Raw genomic sequence first — 16,371 nt, 5'->3', positions numbered from 1 at the left:
TGCATGGAAATAGATATGGATTCATCTGCAGTCTTCTACACAACTACACAGCCGTTATGCCAGCATCATTTGTTGAAGATGCTTTCTTTTTTTCCATTTTATAATTTTAGATTCTTTGTCAAAAAATCAGGTGTTTGTAGGTTTGTGGGTTAATATCTTGGTTTTCAATTGATTCCATTGGTCTACTTGTCTATTTTAGTGTCAATACCTAGCTGTTTTCAGGACTATAGCTCCATACTAGAACTGAAGTAAGGGATGGTGATGCCTTCTGAAGTACCTTTATTGTACAGGGTTGTTTTGTTTATCCTGCATCTTTTTTTCCATATAAAGTTGAGTATTGTTCTTTCAAGGTCCGTGAAGAATTGCCTTGGGATTATGATGGGCATTAAATCTGTAGGTTTCTTTTGGCAAGATTGCCAATTTTACTATGCTGATGCTTCCTGTCCAAAATCACGAGAGATCTTTCCATTTCCTGGTATCTTTTGTAATTTCTTTCTTGAGAGATTCAAGCATTACCCCAAGATATTTTATGTTGTTGTGGCTATTGTAAAGGGTGATGTTTCTCTGATCTCTTTCTCAGCCTCTTTATCATCTGTATATAGTAGTGCTACTGATTTTTTTTAAGTTAATCTTGTGTCCTTCCACTTTGCTGAAGGTGTTTATCAGCTGTAGGAGTTCCCTAATAGAGTTTTTTTGGGTCACTTATGTAAACTATCATATCATCTGAAAATAGTGAAAGCTTGACTTCTTCCTTTCTGATTTGTATCTCCTTGATCTCATTTTGTTGTCTTATTGCTCTAGCTAGAACTTCCAGTACAATATTGAAGAAATATGGAGAGAGTGGGCAGCTTTGTCTTCTTCCTGATTTTAGAGGAATCACATTAAGTTTCTCTCCATTCAGTTTGATGTTGGCTGTTGGTTTGCTGTATATTGCTTTTATTATATTTAGATATGTTCCACCACTGCACTTTAAAATGAGATTCTTGCAAAATGTTCCCTATTTGTTGCTCTGACTTTGCAATACACTAAGTGGCTATGATGAAAGATAGAAAACCTTAATTTGAGTTCCTGCATTCCCTACCTTTAACATGTGATTTAGACTTAAATTTCTGGCTCACTTGTTTTTGGTTTCTCACAGGCCACATTTAAATAGTCAAAACCTATCTGATGGTCAGTACTGTGTCTTGAGAACTTCTCTTGTGACTCTTGTATGGGAAACTATATAAATCATAGGTTATGTATTACAAAAGTACTAGAATGTTTTTTAAGATTGCTGTATGTGTTTTGAGCAAGGATGAGTGTTTCTTCCCCACGAACTATTCTGGTGAAATTTTGTAAGTTGTAATTATGTGTGTCTGATCTGCCTCCTATCCTGCAACACATACAACAATATTCATCCTTTTCTTGTTTTGAGAGGCAATGTGACTTCATGGCTTGTGTTTGAAGTTTGATAAAACAGTACTGTGACCAACTCTGGGGCTCTAAAGTTATTTAGCTTCTCTGAGCTTCAGCTAGCTCACTGGCCATTACCATTGTATATTGGGGTCATTAAGTGTCTAAGTAAGATAATGTCCTTAAAGTGCTTAGCATAGGTCATGGCACATAGTAACTGTTCATTAAATGTAAACTCTTCCTTTCATTCTTAGCCACATCATACATTTTTAATCAACTGAACTTTTGTTTAAATGTTTAAAGAGTTTATTTTGGGGAAAATGACATTCATATAGGTGTACACCAATATATTAAGATGATTTTAAATATCTTATGATGAAATAATGGGAAAATTATGTCTACTATTGGTCCCAAAATTCAAGTCTACAGTTTATAATTTAACTTAGATGCGCAGAATGAGCTCTTTTGGTAAACTGTTAAATCTATTAAGTTACATGATATTTAGTTGATGACATTATGGTGATAAAAATTCATAACCCGTATGCAAGTGAACAGAGCATGGCAATGTAAAAGAGTTATTAGGCATGGGAAGAGTTTTATGCAGGAAAGGTAGCTAGGGACCTGGCTGAAATGTATGTATGCTAGCACAGATCTTTTTGTCTCTGTGCTTTTTGTCTCTTTTCCTGAAGCAACATAACAAGGAAGACCTTTCCAAAGGAGACCTAAGGATCAACTACAGAGAGGGAAATATCCATTCCCAAGGAACTTGATTTTTCCCACCAAAAAACCACAGGGATGATGCAAAAAGCCTCTTCCCAGGGTAGAGTGAAAAGAAACCCATGGTTGAGGAAGATGATAGAATCTTAAGAGCTGGGATGCACAATGACATAGATAGGCAGCCAGATATCAGATAATCAAACATTAAGAAGGATGAAGAGAGACAGAAAGAGATGACTGATTTTTGGTCCTGGAACCAAGGACCAAATCATGAGAGATTGCTTCGGATTTTTATGGGCAGAGAGAAATCATAACTTTGAGATAAAGAAGGACCTCAGGTCAAACCAGGAGTCCTGCTTTTGGAACCCAACAGAGAGGGGTCCTGTTCATAGTAAAGAGTTTAATGTGGTGAATCAGTACACATGCTGGCAGGATGAGCCACAAAGTAACAATACTAAAATTACTATGATCACCAGAGAATGGCTGAGTCCAAGGAAATCTAGTGGGAACCCAGCACAGTGCCAGCTACTTTAAAAAGAATAAGCTGTAGGGTTCAAACCTAGGACTGGGTGGTATGACCAGAATGGAAGTGTGCACTTACTTGCCTGTGTCTGGGGTCATATACCAAGTTCCTTAATGAGAAACCACATTGTGCCAGTGTGGAAACCATCCTAAGTGTTATTCACTATTGAGAGTAGGAAACAAGTATTTTCCCAAATTAAATCTTGGCAAAACCATAGTGTACTCTGGATTCCCCTCAATAAATCTCGTTAAACTCTCAATTTCCAAAATGAAGAATTCTGACTGAATGTTACTAAAGAGGAAATTGAGTGAAAACAACTAATTGACACCCAGTGATGCAGAAAACCATTTACTAGGAAAAAGAACATATTTAATTGCAATGTTAAGAAGAGTACTTGCTTTGGAACCAGGTAGAATCCAGTCTGAGATACATCTCTAGCGCTAGTTAGAGGACAGGGGCTCATTTTTAAAATTACTTGCACTATTTACTCATGGGTAGGAAAGGAAAAATGATGAATAAAAGGTTTGTGTGTATAAAAATGTCAAATGATCTTATCTATAAAATTATTTAGTAGTGTGAGTACATGTTAGTCCTTTTCTTCATAACTTTGGTATTGTCAGAATACAGATTCAGCTATTATCCTGCCAGGCATGGCCCATGGTCATGCTAGGCTAATTCAGGCTATATATATATATATATATATATATATATATATATATATATACACACATATATATATACATATATACATACATACATACATACATATATACATATATATATATATATATATATATATATATATATATAGAGAGAGAGAGAGAGAGAGAGAGAGAGCACTAAGGTCTCATGCCACGCTGCCAAGTTTCAGAACTTTTCAGTGTTATGATCTTGGAGGAGTTATTTCTTTTCTCTGTGACTCAGCTCTTTTACATATCGAAGTAGATTGTGACGCTTACTTCACAGGGTGGAATGCGTGATAATATTTCATAAAGACACTTGGGATGACATGGAGATGGTGGGACTGAGGTGAAGCCTAGGAGACAACATTCCAGGGATAAGAGCGGCTGTAGTTAGGGATTTTTCTTAGCTGGCCTCAGCTAAAGGTTATACCGAAAGGCACATATTGACTGTAAGGCTCTTCCTTACTTGAAAACAAACAAACAACAAAAAACACCTGTTTTTGAGATAGACTCTTGTTTAATTCAGTTTAGGCACCTGTGCTTGTATTAATAATCCTCTTCCTTTGGGCACCCAAGGGCTGTTACTATAGCTATGTATTACCATGTCTGGCTCCTGTAGATGATTTTAATGGTAGAGACATTGGTACAGAATTTGGGAATGGTCTTTTCTGCTCCAATATAATGGTATTTAATCTTCTAGTTCCAGTGACATTCCATCTCTAAAGTCTGAGTTTGTATGAGTAATCTTTACTTAAAACAGTTGGAATTCTCCCTTGGTCATTTTCTATTTTCTCCACTAACATGGAATTCTCTGAGAACATGAATGTGGTCTTTTCTATATTTTTAAAAATTCTTTGACAGTTCATATAGGTGTATAATGATTTTACTCATTTCCACAGTCCATTCTTCTTTCTCAACTACCCTTTCTCCTGCCCAAACCTTTTCTTTCCTACAAATATTCTTTCTACTCTCATGTATTTTTTTTTATTGCATGTGGCCCACTGATTTTATTTGGTGTTTCCTGCATGATTATGGGTGAGAAGTTATTTACTGGAGCATGGATAACTCCTCAGTGGTCACATCATGAAAGAAAGCAATCCCTTCCCTCAGACACCATTAACTGCTAATAGTCTTTCAAGGGAAGGGTAATGCCTCACGAGCCCTTTCTCGTTCTGTAATAAATGTTGATGGGAGGGACTCTGAATCTTGCACTTGCATATTCTATGGCCTGAATTAGATGTCTCTGGATATTCCACAATGTCTAGGCACTCCACTGCTGCTCATGAAAGGTTACTTCTGCAACTTGTAATGAATCCCTTTTGGTGAAAATGAGAGAAGCTCAAAATGATACAGTCTCAGTGAAAAAGGAAAGTTATTGCTTCATATAGTCAAGGCATCCAAAGGCTGGATTTGTAGTTCAAAAGAAGGTAATCAGGTTCCTGTAACACAACTTTCTTTTGTGTCAATGTTGGAAGCAGCATGAGAGAAAGGACTAGAGGAAGTGGGACTGGGCAGAGGAAGGAGGCCAGCTCTGAGAGGAACTCTAAACCCAGATAACTCCTAGAGTTGTCTGGCATGATGGGGGGTGGGGGTGGGGCGGGGTCTTTGTAAGCCCCATCCTCACATCAATTAGTCACCGGTTCACAAGGAGCAACTCAGCTAAGAGCCATCAGCTGCCAATATTTAAAGCAGGAGTAATCTAGACAAGGTGCCAGGCATGTGGCATAGTAGGATGCAATCTCAGTTAGTATCTTTCATACATCAGTAAAGATGGCAAAGCAGGTAGCTCACACAATCATGAATGTCCTCAATCTTCTCAGGTAACTTCAGGCAAAGTTCTAAGAAGGGTTCTGATTGGTTTGAGTCATGACCTCGCCACTAACATGCTCCTCTGATTATCCAAGTCTGGATTACACATTTGAAAAATAAAATACTTTGTATATATTATACACATTACTTTTTAAATTCAGGGATTATGATCAATAATAATCTTAAATATTTGAAGTGTTTTGATGATTGTATATATCTGTATAACTATCACCTAACACAGTGGTTCCTAATCTGGGGGTCACAACCCTTTGGGGGGTTGAATGATCTTCCACAGGTGTCGCTTAAGACCATTGAGAAACACAGATTTTTATATTACAGTTCACAACAGTAGCAACATCACAGTTTTGAAATAGCAATAAAAATAATTTTATAGTTGGGGGTCACCACATTACAAGGAGATGTATTAAAGGATTGCAGTATTATGAAGGTTGAGAACAACTGACCTAAAACAAGATATAAAATTATATTAATTCTTCCATAAAGTTGTTCCTTTGCTGTCAACTTGAGAGGAATATTTTCAATTTTTATCTTAAGTGTTCTTGGATTTTATAAACACATGCTCTTATGTGTCAATTTCTTTCATTTACAATTTTAGCTATATTTTATTAACAAGTATTAGCTATGCATATTCATAAGGTTCAGTGACATTTTAGTACATGTGCACTGGTTCAATCAACATGATACTTTTGTGATATGCTTCCATGCTGTAATATGATCAGTGGTTTGTTCATTTTAGTTGATAGGCAGAAATCCTTTCTTTTAATGTGGTATAATTTATAATTAGTTTGCTATTAATGAATATTCATATTGTTTCTGTTTGAATATTATAAATAAAGCTTGAGTATTCTTTCTTATTGTTGCTGTTGCTGGTAACTGTGAGACAGTCTTATACAGCTGAGACTGCCTTTGAACTTATGATCCTGCCACAGCCTCTCCAATACTGAACTTACAGGCATGCACTACCTCTGTCTTCTTTGAGTATTCCTTTAAAAAAGAGTCATTTTTTACTTATGTGTATCAGCATGTGTTTGTGTGAATGTATGCCATGTGTGTACAGATGCCCATGGAGGTCAGAAGAGGTCACGAGATACCTGGAACTGCAGGGATCTCATGCTAGCTACCAACTAGTGTTGAGAATTGGGTCCTCCGGAAGTGCAGGAAGTATTTGTAACCACTGAGCCTCTCTTTGAATATTCCTATAAAAATCCTTTTGTGGATGTATGTTTTCTTTATCCAGTAAATGCCTAGTTTTAGAATTTCTGGATCAGAGAGCTAGGCATGGTTCTAGTCTTTAATCCCAGCACTTCAGAGGCAGAAGTGGGTGGGTTTCTCTGAGTTCAATGCCAGTCTGATTTACATAGTGAATTCCAGGACAGTCAGAGGTACACATTAAAGAGACCTTGTCTCAAAACAAAAAGTAAAACAACGAAAACTCCAAACCAAAAAAAAAAAAACAACAACAACAACAAAAAAAAAAACCTAAATAAACATAAGAGAACTTCTGGATCATAAAGTAGGTGCAGGTTTAACCTTATAGAAGGATGACATTTTCCCATTTCCAGCAGCAGTGAGAGTTCTAGTTACTCCATATTCTATATTGTCAAGCGCTATCGCCTTGCCTGCAAGAACAATGCTCAACAACAGGATTCTTCTGCAGCTATGTTTATTGCACGGCTCATTACAGCAAGTTGAGGGAAGACCCCGAGGAGGAAAAAGGGCTCTGCTTATATATGCTCAGAGGAGTCGTGTCCGTTACTGACAGGTGCAGCCCGCAACGGTCGTAACGGTCACCCCATGACGCGGATCGCGCATCCACGCCTTGCTGGCTTATGGACAAGAAACTGGCACCATCTTCGGGAATGGCACCGGTGGCTCTCTACATCTCCCCCTTTTTTTGTTTTATAAACGCAACAGGCAAGGGTAGTGGTCTGATCTCCAGCAATGAGATGGACATTGTAATGACCCTGAATCCTGGTAGTCAGCCAAGTCAGTGCCATACCTGTCCAGCATCTTTTCCCTGGAGGTGGGGCCTTGGAACCAACCCACATGCAACCACACTTGCCCTGCTTGGAGCTGCTCATGGCCAGAGTCAACCCGGAGTGCAGTGCTAAGCCAAACAACCTGAGCGTGAAGAATTTATTACAGTAGGCTAAACTAAAGAAGCACCTGTCTGCGTGCAATGGGAAAAAACCCCGCAGAGCATTAGGGCTGTTTCTGGTAAAAAATGGACACCCTAATCTGGTGCAATGTCATAGAAGACTCAGGGTGCAAGGGCTGTCCTATTGGACAATTAATGTCCATTTTTAAACATGCTTAGCCACACAGTGGGAGAGGAGCCTATCTCAAGCTAGGGCTTGAGCAATAACCACTTTGTCATGTGTCTGTTGAGCATGTAGCTTACATACCAACCAGAGCAGGAGCACTATCCCACCACATAACAGCAGGCCAAACCCATTACACCCACCCACTCCTTAAAGTGGGAAAAAGCAGTGGAGATCCAGGAGAACGATCCTTCTGATAGAGAGGCGTCCACATGGGTGGAATTCACATGGATGATGGCCATTCGGAGTTGGTCCATCAGGCTATCAAATTCTCCTGTCCATTCACCTAAAAGATACTGAAAAAGTTGTTTAGAAAGGTTTGCAGCTCTTGTATAATTTTCATATTGTACACTGGTGACACATAAACTGGAATATTTCCATTGACAGCCCAGTTGGGCTAGCTGCCAGAGTGTGTCAATTTGTTCCTGCACCAAATCAATTCTCTGATTGACTACCATCAATCCTCCTTTTAATCGTGAATCAATGGAGGCCTGTGATTGGCTAAGATCATGCCATATGGCTTTCCATTCCAAATATTGCCCCATAGTGAGGCATGCTTTTGTGACAAACATCCAGTCTGCAGGGGTCATAGCCATAGCAGACAGTCTCTCTACTTGTGAGGAGGTGTAGTTAGCATTTATGCCATAAGCACGGACAGATTCAGCCAATTCCTTAACCTGCTTATGTTCCAAAGGTTGATGAGTACGATTTTCATCCTCCTCAAAAACAGGAAACATCTGAGTTAACTGCAAGGCTGCTTTGTTATTTCCTGTTGAAACAAAAACAGAAATCCTTTCCCCCAGTAACTTGTTCTTGAACTTAAATTTTGGAGTCAAAGCATTTTTAAAATATATAAATTGAATTAATCCAGCAACATTTCCTTTAACAGTTGTTTCCTTAGCAGTCAAACAATACAAAGACAATATACCGTACAGTTTCCAGATTCTCTCCATCTGTGGCTTTTTTATTATTCTGTTTCTTTTCTATTTTATTTTTTTATTTTTATTTTGATCAGTCTCTTGGGGCTCTCTCACTTTCTCTTTGCTAGCCTTTTTCTTTTTGCGCGCACCCAACTTTTCATCACGTTCTGCTTCTGACATGCTTTCCTGATAGCATGTCTATCAGAACTTACCTTATTTTGTTACCTTTGTGCCACAGTTCTGAATCCTCTCCAGTCTCCTGAAGGGTCCCCCATGTGCCGTTGATGTCAGTTTCCCGGGTCTCGGCACCACTTGTCAAGCGCTATCGCCTTGCCTGCAAGAACGACGCTCAACAACAGGATTCTTCTGCAGCTATGTTTATTGCACGGCTCATTACAGCAAGTTGAGGGGAGACCCCGAGGAGGAAAAAGGGCTCTGCTTATATATGCTCAGAGGAGTCGTGTCCGTTACTGACAGGTGCAGCCCGCAACGGTCGTAACGGTCATCCCATGACGTGTATCGCGCATCCGCGCCTTGCTGGCTTATGGACAAGAAACTGGCACCATCCTCGGGAATGGCACCGGTGGCTCTCTACACTATATAGCTAATGTGAGCTATTCTATGAGGCGTGGAATTGTATCCCTGTGAGTTTGACTTTTCATTCCTCTGATATCTGGTAGTGTTCAGCAACATTTTAGTGTCTAGTTATCATTGCAAGTCTCTTTTGTAAAATAAATTAGGTTGTCAGTCACCCCTTCTAGTGAGTGTGTGACCATGTGTGTATCATCCATGGCTGCATGTGTAAATGCCAGAGGTCAATGTCAGTGCCCTCCTATGTTGATCTCCACCTTAGTTTTTGAGGCAGGGCCTTTTACTGAAACTGGAGCTCATCATTTAAGCTAGTCTGGCTGGTTACTGAGTTCTTGGGGTTTGCCTATCTCTACTTATACCCCTCATGCCCAGTGCTTGAGTTACAAATGCACTGCCATGCCTGGTTTTCACAGGGCATTGGGAATCTGAACTCACGTCTGCATGCTTGCATAGCAAGGACTTTATCCACTGAGCCATCTCCCAGAACCTCCTTCCTTACTTTTACTTTTTTAATTATTATTATTACTATTATTATTATATTATGTGTATGTGTTTTTGCCTGCATGTATGACCTTATGTCCCATGTATGCCTGGTGCCTGGTGCCTGTGAAGGTCAGAAGAGGGTGTTGGACCTCCTGGAATTGGAGTTACAGGTATTTTGAGCTGCCATGTGACTGTTGGGACTCAAGCTTGGGTCCTTTGCAGGGGCAGCAGGTGCTGAGCCACCTCTTCAGCCAAAGGATTTTGTATGTGTGTTTGGGTGGGAGTGTTTGTTTGTTATATTGATTGTGGAATCTGAAACCCCCATGCATGATAGGCAAGCACTCTATCACTAAGCTATATTCCCTATCCTTTATTCTTTCTATAAAAACATCATGTTGATATTTTTGATTAGGATTATGTTAAATCTGTGAATAATTGTGTAAAAGAGTAGACTATCTTAAAAAGTAAGGTGTGCCTTTATATACAAGCATGGGAGATTTATATTTTCCCCTTAATTTCTTTCAATATTGTTGTTTAATTTGCAAAATTGCTTTTAAATGTTACTGTAAATTATATCTATGTATAAATTGCCAGATTTTATTTTCTAATTACTTGTTACTAGTACATAAAAATATAATTATTTTGTATGTTGATCTTGTATTTTGTGATCTTGCTAAATGTACTTTTTGTTTTGGGAGATCTAGAGTAAATGGTAATCCTATAGTGCTTGGAATACACACAGCTATGTTTTTTTTTAAAATAAAGACATTTACATTTTCCAAAACCCCACAGAAACAAAATTTCAAGAGTAGTAGTTTTGGGAGTAGTGGTGCAAAGATTTCAGTTCAGTGAGAAAGTGCAATGAGACTAACCAGGCAAAACCAGTAGTGCCTATCAACATCTGTCTGGTATAGATGGAATAGCATCCCCGGCCCCCTATCAACAACATCCGTCTGGTATAGGTTGATAGCATCCCCAGCTTCCACATTAATCTCTTAAATTTTTCACCTCCACGTTCTTAGAATGTGACCACATTTGGAGACAGAGTCTTTACAGAGGTCAAGGAGCTAAAATAAGATCATTGTGATGGGTCTTAGTCCAGCAGGACTGGTCCTTTTTCAAGGGTGGAATTTTGGGGGGCAATCAAGTAATAACGTTTGGATCCCAGCATCCTCATGACAAACTGGTGAGTGCCCCCAAACTCCTGTAACTGGCTCAGAGGACCCAGCATCTGCCAAACATACACATAAACAAACTCTTTGCTTTTTAAGGTACAGTTGGGACACAACAGTAAGCCAGGGACAATGTCAAGTAAGCATTAAAGTGGCCACCTATAAACCAGGGAGAGAGTCTAGAATAGCTGTTCCCTTCATAGCCCTCGGGAGGAACTAACTTACATTTTAATGTCTTCATAAAGACCAGAGACATTCTTTAAAAAAAAAAAAAAAAGGAAATTATCTTGGTTATTCTTGGCTGTTTTGAACATTGATCTTTCATGATCTGTTTTTCTTATGCAAATCTAAATAAAATTGAATATATTTTCTTTATTTTTTTAAAATTTTTAAAATTTATTTTATATAACAAAGTCAATTTAAATGAAAACAAACATTTATAGACAACATTTGGGAATTTGGGCATTGTTCTTTCCAAACTACTTCCTGCTAGTAAGGGGCGCTGTCATGGGGGATTTGAAGAAGATTCAGAAATCCTGGCTGTAGTCTGTAAGGCTGCTTTGTCCAGCTGTTTTGAATGAAGGATCACCTTGTACTCTGTTTCGGGCAGTCTGGCTTGATCAAACCACATTAGTCTGGAAGGAATATATTTTCAAGAGCTGAAAAGTCTAGTTTCTTTAGATGACTCTATTTTCATTAAAAAAAAAAAACTAACCTCATTCATTTCTTTCTCTAGCAAAAATTTGGAATCATTTGGAGATCTTTTTTCATCTTTTTTTTTTTTCACTACAGTGATGATGAGGATTAAAACAAATCTATAAGTTAATATCAAAATATTTTCATCTTTGGGCTCCTCCTCTATTTTATATGATGTATAAACAACCCTTCTGGTTGTTTCTATTTTGACACAAGCTGGGGGGGGGGGTGGGCTTTAACAGGTCCCTCCTTTGCTTCATGCAGGGTTACCATCTTATTTCCTTTGCATTCAAGCTGGGGGGGTGGGCTTTAACAGGTCCCTCCTTTGCTTCATGCAGGGTTACCATCTTATTTCCTTTGCATTGAAGCCCCCTCATTTCTGAAAAGGTCAATTTCTAACAACAGGATAATGCTGACCTGAGGAGACATGGATAATCAGGACAACTGTGCTCTTCCTAGGCACCAGTCACTGTTTTTCTCTACTGTAGAGACCCCAGCAACATCCATAGTTCTGAATACATTTCACATACACTTCAGCACTCTTGATCATGATGTCTCCAAAACTTTGGCCAAGTATTATTTTGACCAACAAGTAGCTCTTTGTGAGCTCTAATGTTACATGTGCACTACCAGACGGGATCCTGCTGCCTGCTCCTGTATGTTTCTTTTCCTCCTCTTACCTCCTCCCTAGAGGCTTCATTTTTGAACTTGAATCCCAAGAAGTTTTGATAGCTGCATTGTACCCATCTGTGATGGTACTTACCAGTACAACATAGAAGTTAAGCCTCCGTGGGAGAAGATATTTTTCAATGATGGCAGGAAGTATTGGATAGATGGTCCTAATAGTCACTCACACAGCTCCTAGAGAACCTACCAGCCATGTACTAGTCTACTCTTCCAGACTGTCATTTTAGAAACCAAATGAGCACTGGCTTTGTAATGTACTTCTGTCTTGGCTCTCCTTTCTTTCCTTCTCTACATTGTCCCATGCCTCCCTGGGATTGTATGGTCTAATTAAATAGTAGCTCATACTTTGTTGTTGTTGGCCTTGATTTCTTGGGAATCCAACCTAAAAATTTTGTAAAACAGTTTAATTACCCTCATAGTATTTTATTCCTGAATGAAATAGTTAAGAATTTCTTCCTGGAGCTGGAGAGATGGCTCAGAGGCTAAGAATACATACTGCTCTTACAAAGGACCCGAGTTCAGTTCCCAGCACCCATCTTGAGTGGCTAACAACTGCCTATAACTTCAATTCCAGGCAATCCAATGCTTTCTTCTCACCTTTGCAGATACCTATACATATCCACACAGACAAATGAAAAATAAAATCTATAAACATTTTTCTAAAAGTTTTTTCCAATAGGTTTTTAATTTCATGTATAATTATTTCCCCATTTAATTCATATAAAGGAAAAACTATGATACAGACACAAAAAAGCCTGATTCCACTCTGATTACATTCTCCTGTTTTTAAATCTGTTTAAAGTTACAACATACTAATTTGTAGCCACAAATTTCATGCTCATATGGATAGGTATGCAAGGGGTGAAGGGGTGTTACCTGGGAAACAGAAACCAAGAAGGTATTTCAAATAATACTGGAGTGTTTATCCTGAATGTCTCCCAGAGTCCATGTTTTTAAGGACTGGGTCCCAGACTAGTGCTATTGTGAATGATAGAACTTTTGACAGGGGACCTTTCTATGATGTTCTTGATTCTTTGGGAACATGCCTACAGGGAGTTGTGGGGCTCTGGTCCTTCCTCTTTGCTCCCTGGCTTATTGTATAAGCAGTTTTATTCTGCTCCATGCTCCATCATGATGTATTGACTCACTACAACCTCCAAGCAATAGACCTGCCCATGGACTTGAAACACTACATACTGTGTGTCAAAAATAAACCTTCTCTATAAGCTTATTATATTAAGTATTTGATTATAGTGATGACAAGCTAACTACAATGGGCATAAAAGATTTATGTGGATGTTGTGCTTGGGAGAAATAAGATGAGGAGTAAATGAATTGGTAAGGCAAACACTCAGGCCATGACACAGATCTGATGTTTATGAAACTTCAGAGCAAGGAAGCAAATTAGATATGGAATGCATTGTCTTGTCTATATTGCATTGTATATATTGCATTGTATATATTGCATTGTATATATTGTATATATTGCATTGTCTTGTCTAGCCCAACAGAATGCTCTGAAACAAGTTGCCCATTACAGCAGTCTGAAGTTGGGCAGAAATGAACATCCCTGCAGTGAACCTTATCCTTGGCAAGGACTCTGCTCAAGACAGGACTCTGCTTAACAGATGTTGTGGAGTCTAAAGGTATCAGCAGCTGAAGGATCTCAGATACCTATGCAGTTGAGTAAGAAGGCCTATCCTCTCTTCCTCTCTTCCTCTCTCCCTCCCTCCCTACCTCCCTCCCTCCCTCCTTCTCTCCTTTCCTAACTTCTCTTCATTTCTGATTGTTCAAATCTGGATGATAAAATTAAAAAATGTTCTGTTTATTTCATTTTCCTTTCAGTTTTTCGTTTCTTTCTGAAACATTTTTTTTTTAAAAAAAAAACTATTTAATTTTATATTTAAAATTTTACATTATATTCTGATCATATTCTTACCCCACCCCCAACTCCTTCCAGATCCTCCCTATTTCCCTACCTTCCCAACATCATGTTCTCTCTCTTTCTCTGGAAAAAGAAAACAAGAAAAACAAACAAAACCATAAAAATCCAAACAAACTAAAATGAAAGGAAAAGCAATAAGCACCCAAGCAAAAATCAAATAAGAAAACATGGAGTCCATTTTGTGTTGGCCAATTATTCCTGGGCATGGGGTCTACCTTGAGGTGTGGTTGATATACTTAGTGATAACTCTGTTGTAGAAAAACTGTTTTTCCCTATCCCAGCATGTATCAACTGCAAATAGCTTTTTGGTTAGGGGTAGGGCATTGTATCTACTTCCTCTTATAGGAAGGTCTCTCTTGCAGGTGAAAGTGTGCAAAGAACCTTCTACACTGGTCAGTAGGGGTGAAGCTTCTAACTGAACACTAGCTCATTTCCTCCATAGTCAGTGACTTAAGGAACTCCCCTGTCTTCAGTGAAAGGGCCTTAACATCAAGGTTATGGAGAGTAGCCTGTGATGTTTGGTTGTGGGTATCTCTGGAAACTCACTGAAATAGCATTTTTCTGTATGACTTAGTGTGGTCTCAAATCATTGTCCTCTGGCTCCAGTCTTACAAGTGTTTGAATTATAGGCTAGAATATATCTTTATTTGTAAAGTAAAATATTACTTCTTAAACTGGAGTGCACTCCTTATTGGGAAAGAAAATACGTTTAAATACAATTATAAAAAGACAGAAATTTAAAAATGAATGTTCCAAATATTAATCTCTGAAAGTTGGAAAGGAGCAATATAATAAGCCAAAGAAACTAGAAAGGAGCTAAAAATACGCATGAAAACAAAACATGAGAAGTAAAAACTATGTAGCAAACAGAAAAAATGCAGATTATAATCTAATTATTTAAAACAGTTAATAAAATTAATTGTTGGTGAGAAGGAGAACTGGTGTCACAAAAATTAAATAAAATCAGCATAACCCACATATGGTAGGTATTTTAAAAATCCTAACAGAACATTATGAAGAAGTATATGCTGTAATTATGAAAATAGATTAAATGTCAATTTTCTGGAAAAACATAGTGTACTAAAAGTAGCTCAGAAAAGAAACAGAACACCTAAGTCATGAACAGGAACAATCTACCCATTCATGGTATGAGAACAATGCACCTCTGGTTCTAAGGAGTGACCAAGAACAGAAAATGAGTGGCTGATTTCACCTGGGGACACAGGCAGGACTGCAACGGGACACGTGATTTGACCTTAACATTGCTGCCAGAGAACACACATGGAGAAGCTCTGTCTTTCTGGTAGATTTTAGAGTGGGTGAATGTTGAGCCTGCTGGATTAAAGTTCTGGTCCAGAACCAACGAGTCTCTCAAAGTAAGGATGGGCTGGCAGGTTGATATCCATTATAGGTTCAGTTGCTCCCTCTACCTCCCCAAATATATTCAAGTTCCAACCTCTATATCTGTGAATCAGGTCTTATTTGGGAAAGAAAAATGAGGTCATGAGAGCCTTTGGTTCAATTTGGTTTATGTTATTAAAAGGGAATATGTGGGCATAGATATGGTCATACAGGGAAGATGTCATATGAAGAGGCAGGACTGAATTGACAGAGGTAGATACTGTGCCTCAGACAATTATGAAATTGGGTAGAAGGCAACTCCCAAAGCTTTGATTTTGGAAATATCACTTCAGAATTATGAGATGTCAGTTTCAGTTATTCATATGTGGTATTTCATTATGGCAGTTATAGAAAACCAATAGTGTACACATGGTATTTGTTCAGAGGAGAGAACTTGTTGAAGGTGAATTCTTGCTGGTTCTGTTCTCTGTTAAACCGAGCAGTTTCCTAGGGCTCTAGGCTTAGGAGGACAGAATTGTTCAGAATGTTGTTGCCATATTGTATGGGCTTCATTAGGTAGAGATCACAGGAAGGGCACTGAATATGTGTCCACCCAGGGTTATACTTTGGTGAATGAGCTAACAGGTTTGGCTTGTGCCTAAACTTTCCTTTTCCACTCTTACATAGATCTGTGAAGCTAGAGCAGTGACTCTCAGGTGTACAACACCAGATTTTCAGAAATTCCAGGATGAACTACAGCATGTGTCTTCAAATTATATTAAGTACTTTAATTGCTTTAGGCATGGTGTCTTGTGCTCTAGGCTCTCCTCAAACTGGCTATGTAGCTAAGGATGAACTTGCACTTTTCATTTCCAACTTTTACAACCTGAGTGCTGGCATGACAGTCACATACCACCATACCTGGCTTTATGTGAACCCAGAGTTTACGCATGCTAGGAAAATACATTACCAGTACAGCCACATCCAATCCTTGACTTTTACACTTAATTTTAGCCAAAAGTTTGAGAAGTGGTAAGAATGCACTCTACACTGTAAACGTATTTTAAAAG

Source organism: Phodopus roborovskii, unplaced genomic scaffold (assembly GCF_943737965.1).
Source record: "Phodopus roborovskii unplaced genomic scaffold, PHOROB, whole genome shotgun sequence".
Lineage (NCBI taxonomy): Eukaryota > Metazoa > Chordata > Mammalia > Rodentia > Cricetidae > Phodopus > Phodopus roborovskii.
Note: the sequence above shows the minus strand (reverse complement) of the source record.